This window comes from Eumetopias jubatus, unplaced genomic scaffold (assembly GCF_037043125.1).
Source record: "Eumetopias jubatus isolate StellerSeaLion01/CBP00866 unplaced genomic scaffold, mEumJub1_p1.0 scaffold_17, whole genome shotgun sequence".
NCBI classification, from domain to species: Eukaryota; Metazoa; Chordata; class Mammalia; order Carnivora; family Otariidae; genus Eumetopias; species Eumetopias jubatus.
Window position 1 is genome coordinate 29359748 of NW_028274823.1, and position 9303 is coordinate 29369050.

Genomic DNA, 9303 nt, shown 5'->3' on the forward strand with positions numbered 1-9303 from the left:
AAATGGAGCTGCCAAACTTCCAAAGAAGAGATTATCTACTTAATTAAAGTTTTTTTTCCCCCTTCTAAGTCCTTCAGCCAATCAGAACTCAAGTGCCAGAGAAAGATTGAGTCGATCAAAAGAACACTCCAGGATCCTCCCAGACAAATGCAGAAGAAGGAGACGAGGAAAGGGAGACAAAGAGAGGAACACGGAGAAAAAGGACAAAGAAAGAAGCGGGGGAGGAAGAGAGACATGGCAAATCCCCTCCACACAATCACCGCTTGGGGTTTCTCTCCTCCCTCTTGCCTACGCCCTCCCGCCCAACCACGACCTCCCCCACCCATACACACTCACCCGCAGACTCAGACTCACAGGGAGGAGAGCCTGGTCCCCAAGGGGATTTAGGAGGGACTGTGCTTTCCCGGTTGTCCTTTGTAGGGCTTTGAGCCTTAATCTGCATTCAGAGTAGCTTTCTTCAGAGAAAAATATACCATGCACTGGGTGAACCTCAGCCCTCCGATTTGAGAATGTGGGGGATTCAACCCAACCACCTCTGTAAGTTAGAAAGAAGCTTGGGCTACTTTAGGGAACCTGATGGTTTCTTCCTTTCAACTTTTCCATGGAACACTTTACTTGTTGAACACCTACTACATTCTCAACCCGACGCTAGGCATCGTGGACGTTTTAAAAAGACAAAACATGATTTCTGCCCTCGAGACATTTATAGCCCAGTAAGGTGGTAATATAAGAGTGTAATTTAATAAGGTATTAAGTTGCTTCAAACTGACTATAAATCACATAGGCTTATTTAGGGAAGGTTTTCTAAAGAGGGTAGAATTTGAACTTCAAAGAAGGGTTGAGATTTCAGGAGGTAGCCAAAACCCTACCCTCTTAAAACTCTGGTGGTGAAGCAAGTAGGGCACTGAAGCTTCTTGCTCAGCCATCTCTGAGTTGCTGTCCCTTTTGTGCACTAGAGAGGAAGGGTCACCTCAGTCACAGTTCCGGGGTCCTCAAAGGGCCCCCAACTTACTTGCACGTGGCCACATCTCCTGCATGGGCGTCTACATGGCCTTTCCTGAGGGCTCCCCAGAGGCAATGGTCTATGTTCTCTACCTTTTATCCTTGGTGCTCGCTCTTCAGAACCCTTTCCAGCCAGATCTACACTGGCAAACTCAACTGGAAAAGAAAGAATTATCAGATTAATTCATTGTCAGATTATTCAGAATAGGCTGGATGATTGAGGGCTCTTGACCTGAGTCTTTTGACGGACTAACTTTGTTGTCCACCTGGAATCTTCCAGACCAGGCCTTTATTTGTGATTCCTAAGTGTGACATAAGCTTAGTAGATTTTGACTTCCACTCAACTTCAGGGCCCTTGTTCTCTCTTCTTTTCTCCCTCAGCTTTATTGAGGTATGATTGACAAATAAAAATTGTATAAATTTAAGATGTACAACGTGATGTTTTGATATATGTATATATTATATTGTGAAGTGATTGCCACCATCAAGTTAATTCACACATCTATCACCTCACATGGTTACTGTGTGTGTGTGTGTGGTGAGAAAATTTAAGATCTGCTGTCTTAGTGCCTTTCACGCACACAATACAGTGTTATTAACTACAGTCACCATGCTGTACATTTGATCGCTAGAATTTATTCATCTTACAGCTAAAAGTTCGTACCCTCCTAGATCTTTCTGTCCTTTGTCATTCAGAAAGGGAGCAAGCTGGGGGCACCTGGGCGGCTCAGTCATTAAGTGTTTGACTCCTCAGATTCCCGGTTTGAGCTCAAGCCTCTGACTCTCCGTTTAGGCTCAGGTTGTGATCTTGGATTTCTGGGATGGAGCCCCGCGTTTCTTGGCTCAGAGGGGAGTCTGCTTCCCCTCTCCGTCTGCCCCGCCTTCTCTCTCTCTCTCAGATAAATAAATCTTTAAAAAAGGAAGGAAGGAAGGAAGAAAGAAAGAGAAAGAAAGGAAAGAAAGAAGAAAGAAAGAAAGAGAGAGAGAGAGAGAAAGAAAGAAAGAAGAAAGAAAGAGAAAGAAAGAAAGAAAAAGAAAGAAAGAAAGAAAGAAAGAAAGAAAGAAAGAAAGAAAGAAAGAAAGAAAGAAAGAAAAAAGAAAGAAAGAAAGAAAAAGAAAGCAAGCAAGCAGCCAAGTCTATTTAAGACCTAGAGTCAAGTCCTAGGAAGGTAAAGAGTAATGAGTCCTGAATTTCAATCTTGACTTCTTCCCTGACAACACTAGGAACAAAGTTCTTTCCATTTACTTGACTAGGGAATTAATCCCCAGGGGATAGAAAAAACTTATAGGAGGTAGAACACACTTGGGTGATTTTTTTTGTGAAAAAAGAGTTAATTTAAAACAAGTTTCTTGACTCACTGCCCCACTATCTCAGAATTTTTTCCCACAAAGGGAAATTTTAATACCCTTATCTTTTGTACAAAATTAATGCATTTGTATTGTAAAATTTTAAACATGACAAAAATACATAAGGAGTACAAATCCTCTTTGATGACCCACCTCCTACTCTGCACTCCAGTATAACAACTGCTAAGTTTTAGATGATCTTACAGGTTTTAAAATATGCATATATGAATATAAATATGTATATAAAATTTTCACCAAAATGGGATTATATAGATTATATTTTGCAAGTTGCTTTTCTCATTTAATAATATATTATGCAGCTTTCTATACAAGGGCCTAAAGATCTCTCTTTTTTTTTCCAAGGAGGAAGATTATATAAATTGTCAGGTATATAAATTGTCAGCACCCTTGTTTTGCAGAATATTTGGGTTGTTTTCAGCTTAGCAAAAGAATTGGCAACTTTTAAATTTATTCCAATTTGGACTTAAGTGTTGCTGGGGGTTTTTTCATGGTTATATTTTATTTTATTTTTCTTTAAGTGTTGCTGCTTTAATCACCTTGATACTGGAGAATAGAGTTATCTCAATGTCTTAGGCACAATGGATTATATATAAATTTATGAGTTCCATAGTACTTCATGTTTGTTTTCAACTTTAGAACCTTCTATTTTTTTTCTTTTTGTACCTCTTAATCCCCTTTACCTATTTGACTCATCCCCTGACCCAGGTGCCCCAAAAGCAGATTAGCCATTATTGATATTATCACATCTCATCAACTCATAGATGCATATTTTTTCACATTTATCATCTGTGGTAGGCTGAATAGCGTCCTCCAAAGACATCCATGTCTGAAACCCTGAACTTGTGACGCTTACCTTATATGGCTAATGTTACTTTGCAAGCCTGATTAAATTAAGGATTCTGAGATGGAGAGATTATCCTGGATTATCTGGGAGGGCCCTAAAATGTAATTGCCAGTGTCCTTTTAAGGAAGAGGCAGAGGGAAGTTTGATTGCAGTGACAGAAGGGAGAAGATGTGACAGACAATGGAAGTTCAGAGAAATTTGAAGATGCTCTGCAGCTGGGCTTTGGAGAGGGAGGAAGAGGCTATGAGCTAAGGAATGCAGCTCTAGAAAATGGAAAAGGCAAGGAAATAGGTTCTCCCCTAGAGCCTCTGGAGGGAACATGGCCCTGCCCATAATTGCTTTTGGCCTGATGAAACTGATTGCAGACTTCTAGCCTCCCGAAATGAAAGAATAAATGCGCCTTGTTTTAAGCCCCACAGCTGTGGTAATTTGGGATGGGAGCCATAGGAAACTAATACAGCATCTCTTACAACTGATGAGTCTTCCATGCCCGCCAGCCAGGCAACAAGTCATGGTGTGATTGTTCTTACCTGCCTATCCAGGGACCTGGTTGTGACTCCTGATCTCATACTGGACAACTGCAATTCTTTGACATTTCAAAGAACAGACTTTTTTTTTTTTTTTTAAGAGAGGGGAGTGGCAGAGGGAAAGGGAGAGAGAGAATCTTTTTTTTTTTTTAAGATTTTATTTGCCAGAGAGAGAGAGAGAGAGAGAGTGGCAGGCAGAGGGAGAAGCACACTCCCCGCTGAGCAAGGAGGCCGATGTGGGACTCAATCCCAGGACCCTGGGATCATGACCGGAGCCAAAGGCAGACGCTTATCCGACTGAGCCACCCAGGCATCCTGGGAGAGAGGGAATCTTAAGCAGGCTCCACACCCAGCAGGGAGTCTGACACAGGGCTCCATCTCACAACCCTGAGATCATGACCTGAGCTGAGATCAAGAGTTGGATGCTTAACTGACAGCCTTCCAGGCTCCCCATCAAACAAGAGACTATTTAAAGACTTTGCAGAAAATGACTATAAATCCTGGTTATTGTCTGAAATATGCTGTTGACAATTCCTGGTAAATCAAGGAAGTGTCAAAGGAAGTGTCAAAATTTGCAAAATAGGTGCCATTGGCTTGGGAGAAAATCCTGAAGAGTTCCAGGGAAGATGGCAGGCAAGCTCACCTGTCCTACTGACACAACTAGATAACACCCCCAATCAGTGTAAATAACCCACGAAACGACCCAAAGACTGGCACAAGAAACACTCCACGGCTAATCGCAGAGACGAGTCCACAGTGAACACAGATCTTATTAAATAACTATCCAATCTCATAGCAAAATACTCTTCAATTAAAAAAAACAAAAATAAAAACAAAAGAAGCGCTGTCATCACCAGGGTTCCTGATGGTAGAGGATGCTGCTACGTGGAAAACACAGCTGTCAAGAATGGAGTCAAACACTATTTCTAAGATTCAGGCTCTGAATATGAAAACATTTTAGGAACATTTTGACTAGTTTATTGCCCTCAAATTTTCTTTCTTATGTCTGCATATAAAATCTAAAAAAGTAAGATTAAAAAATAAGTTTATAATAGTGTAAGATAAAAAATTCTCAAGTAATAAGAAAACAATATCCTACAATTTAATTGGCGATGTTTTTCGTTTCTTAATATAATGGTGCCTTGTAGAGTTGTTGACATCTGAGATTCAAACAGATTTAGTAGTAGTAGTAGTAGTAGTAGTAGTAGTAGTAGTAGTTAGTAGTAGTAGTAGTAGTTAGTAGTAGTAGTAGTTAGTAGTAGTAGTAGTTAGTAGTAGTAGTTAGTAGTAGTTAGTAGTAGTAGTAGTTAGTAGTAGTAGTTAGTAGTAGTAGTTAGTAGTAGTAGTAGTTAGTAGTAGTAGTAGTAGTAGTTAGTAGTAGTAGTAGTAGTAGTAGTAACTTGTGCCTTTTGTGTCTTCTTTAAGAAATGCGTCCCTACCCATCAGTTGTAAAGATAGTTTTTGATGCTGTGTTCTAAAAATGTTATAGTCTACTCTTTTATTTTTGATTTAATTTAATTTTATTATGTTATGTTAGTCACCATACAATACATCATTAGTTTTTGATGTAGTGATCCATTATAGTTTACTCTTTACATTGGCTTCCAGGTCCGCTTAGCATGGATTTTTGTGTATGGGGTAAGGTAGTTATTTAGTTATTTTTCACCTGTAACCAAGTACCATTTATCAAAAAAGCTATCATCCTTTCCATGGCTCTTTACTATCAGCTCTATCATAAGCCAAGGTTCCATTTATGCATGGGCTATTTTATTTCATTAGTTACATTGTCTGTCTCTAAATCAGTAGGATACATTTTTAATTACTAAGGATTTATTTATTTATTTTTAAAGATTTTATTTATTTGACAGAGAGAGAGAGGGAACAGAAGCAGGGGGAGTGGGAGAGGGAGAAGAAGGCTTCCCACTGAGCAGGGAGCCCGATGCGGGGCTCGATCCCGGGACCCTGGGATGACCTGAGCCAAAGGCAGATGCCCAATGACTGAGCCACCCAGGCACCCCAATTACTAGGGATTTATAATAATTCCTTATATTTTGTATGGCATGTCCCTCCATCTAGTTCTTCAGAATCGCCTTGTCGGTTCTTCCCTTTTCTCAAAACACTTTCAGGATTTTGATTGGAATTTATTAGATCTGCACATCAATTTGGGGAGAACTGGCGTTTTCCCAACACTGAATCTTCCAGTCCACAACTATGATAAAGCCCTCCATTTAGTCAGGTCTTCTATAATGCTTTTCAGTGAAGTTTTATAGTATTTTCCATCAAGGTCATAGATGTATTTTGTTAGGTTTACCCCTAAGTACTTCATATTTTTTATGCCATTGTAACTGAAATCATTTTTTAAAAAAGTTTCATTTTCTAACTGATTATTGCTGATATATAAAAATTCAGCTGATTTTTATGCATTGGCTTTGTATCCAGAAGCATTATTCACCTAAATTCCCATGTTTTGTGGTATATATATATATATATATATATATATATATATATATATATAAATGTATATATTTTTGCCTTTTTCTGTGTTGACACATCTATATGGTCTGAAAATAGTGACTGTTTCTTCCTTTTGTTTCTTTTTCTTGTTTTTCTGTGTCAGCTAAGTCCTCTAGTCCAATGTTGAATAGAAGTGTGGTAGTGGCAACCTTTGTCTTGTTCATGAAATTAAAGGGGATAATTTGAATGTTTCACCATAAAATAAGATACTCAGCATGGTGTCGTGATAACCAGTCCCCAAGATTGCCCCCAAAACAATCTTTGGCTAATGATATTCACACTTCAACCCTGAACAGGGCTGACCTCTGTCATAGGATCCGGAGGAAATGGCAGTTTGACTTCTGAGACTAGCTTATAATAGATATTGCTGTTTCCCTTTGCTCTTTTTTGGAAGCCAGATGCTGTGTTGGGAGCATACTGATGCAGCCCTCCATGGGGTCAGTGTGGCAGAGAGGCCTCCCACCAGCAGCCAGCATCAATTTGCCAGTTCTGTGAGTAAGCCACCTCAGAAGAGGATCCTTCAGCCCCCATCCTGCCTTCAGACACCTGCAGTACTGACCAATATTCTTAGGGTTTCCTAAGAAACTCTAAGCTAGAGCCACCCAGCTAAACTGCTCCTAATTTCTGACCCACAGAAAGTGTGTGAGAACATAAATGTTTATTATTGTGTTAAGCCATTAAGCTTTGGGGTAGTTTGTCATGCAGTGATGGATACCTGATACAGGGAGTTTTTGTAGAGGCTTTGTCAGATAAAGTTCCCACTTATTCCTAGTTTTATAAGAGATTTTTTTTTAAATTTATGAATGATGTTGAATTTTATCCTATACATTTTATCCATCTAGTGAATAAACATGTTATCTATCTTTATTATAAAAATACATGAATTATATTGGTTGATTTCCTTTTTCTTTTCTTTTTTGTTAAGTTTTTATTCAAATTCCAGTTAACACAGTGTAATATTAGTGTCAGGTGTACAATATAGTGATTCAACACTTGCACAGAACACCTGGTGCTCGTCACAAGTGTGCTCCTTAATTCTCATCACCTGTTTTGCCCATCCCACCCTGCCCCCACCTCCCCTCCGGTCACCATCAGTTTGTTTTCTGTAGTTAAGAGTCTGTTTCTTGGTTTGCCTGTCTTTTTTGCTTCCTACATGCCCCCTTTTTTCCCTTAAATTCCACATATGAGTGAAAATATGTGGTATTTGTCTTTCTCTGACTTATTTCACTTAGCATAATAAACTCTAGTTCCATCCACATTGCAGATGGCAAGATTTCATTCTTTTTGATGGCTGAGTAATATTCCATTATATATATAATACACTACACCCCATCTTCTTTATCCATCCCTTAGTTGATGGGACACTTGGGTTGTTTCCATAATTTGGCTATTATAGATAATGCTGCTATAAACATCAGGGTGCATGTATCCCTTTGAATTATGATTTTTGTATCCTTTGGGTAAATACCTAGTAGTGCAATTGCTGGGTCTTAGGGATGTTCTATTTTTAACTTTTTGAGGAACCTCCATATTGTTTCCCAGAATGACTGCACAAGTTTGCATTCCCATCAGCAGTGCAAGAGGGTTCCCCTTCTCCACATCCTTGCCAACACCTGTTGTTTCTTGTGTTTTTGATTTTAGCCATTCTGACAGGTGTGAGGTAATATCTCATTATAGTTTTCATTTGCATTCCTCTGATGATAAGTGATGTTGAGCATCTTTTCATGTGTCTGTTGGCCATCTGTATGTCTTCTTTGGAAAAATGTCTATTCATATCTTCTGCCCATTTTTAATTGGATTATTTGGTTTTTTGGGTGTTGAGTTTTATAAGTTCTTTATATATTTTGGATACTGACCCTTTATCAGATGTATCTTTGGCAAAATATCTTCTCCCATTCTGTAGGTTTCCTTTTAGTTTTGTGGATTGTTTCTTTTGCTGTACCAAAGCTTTTCATTTTGATGTAGTCCAAATAATTTTTTATTTTGTTGCCCTTGCCTCAGCAGACATATCTAGAAAGAAGTTGTATACTACCCAAAGCAATCTACACATTTAATGCAATCCCTATCAAAATGCTACCAGCATGTTTCATAGAGCTAGAATGAACAATCCTAAAACTTGTTTGGGACAATAAAAGACCCCAAATAGCCAAAGCAACCTTGAAAATGAAGAACGAAGCTGGCGCCATCACAATTCTGGACTTCAAGCTCTATTACAAAGCTGTCATCATCAAAACAGTATGGTACTGGCACAAAAATAGACACAGAGATCAATGGAACAGAATTGAAAACCCAGAAATGAACCCACAATTTTATGGTCAATTAATCTTTGACAAAGCAGGAAAGAATATCCAGTGGGAAAAAGAATGTCTCTTCAACAAATGGTGTTAGGAAAACTGGACAGCAACATGCAGAAGAATGAAACTGGACCACTTTCTTAGACATACACAAAGATAAATTTAAAATGGATGAAAGACCTAAATGTAAGGCCTGAAAGCATAAAAATCCTAGAAGAGAACACAGGCAATAACTTCTTTGACATCAGTCTTTCTTTTCCTTTTTCTTTTCTTTCTTTCTCTCTTTCTCTCTTTCTTTCTTTCTTTCTTCTTTGTCTTTCTTTCTTATCTGACAAAGTCTTCATGGGGTATACATTTGGGAAGATATCCTAAACCTGGTTCTACAGGGGAGAGGCCAGCTTTCAGCTGCCTGCTCCTTCTGGGGTCCAAGTGCCAGGCCAAAGAGGGGCTGGCATCCCAACTTTGGGCTGTGGGGTCATCACCTCGGTGCAGGCTGAGTTACTGGGGCAGCCAAGCTAAGACAGGTCCTTGCAGCCTACGCTGGGGCATATCCTGGTTCTTGGGGCTTTCCCCCTGCTGTACTAGGCTTTACCTGTCAGCCATGGTACTGGGTCTTGCTGGTATAAGTGGCACTTGGGGTCTTTTTGGTCCAGTCTGGGCCTTTTCCTAGGACCCATCTCTGGCCCCTTGCTTAGGTGGGATCAGTCTGAGCAGCTGGACCCCAGGAGGTCCTTATTATCTTGTTTACTAAATA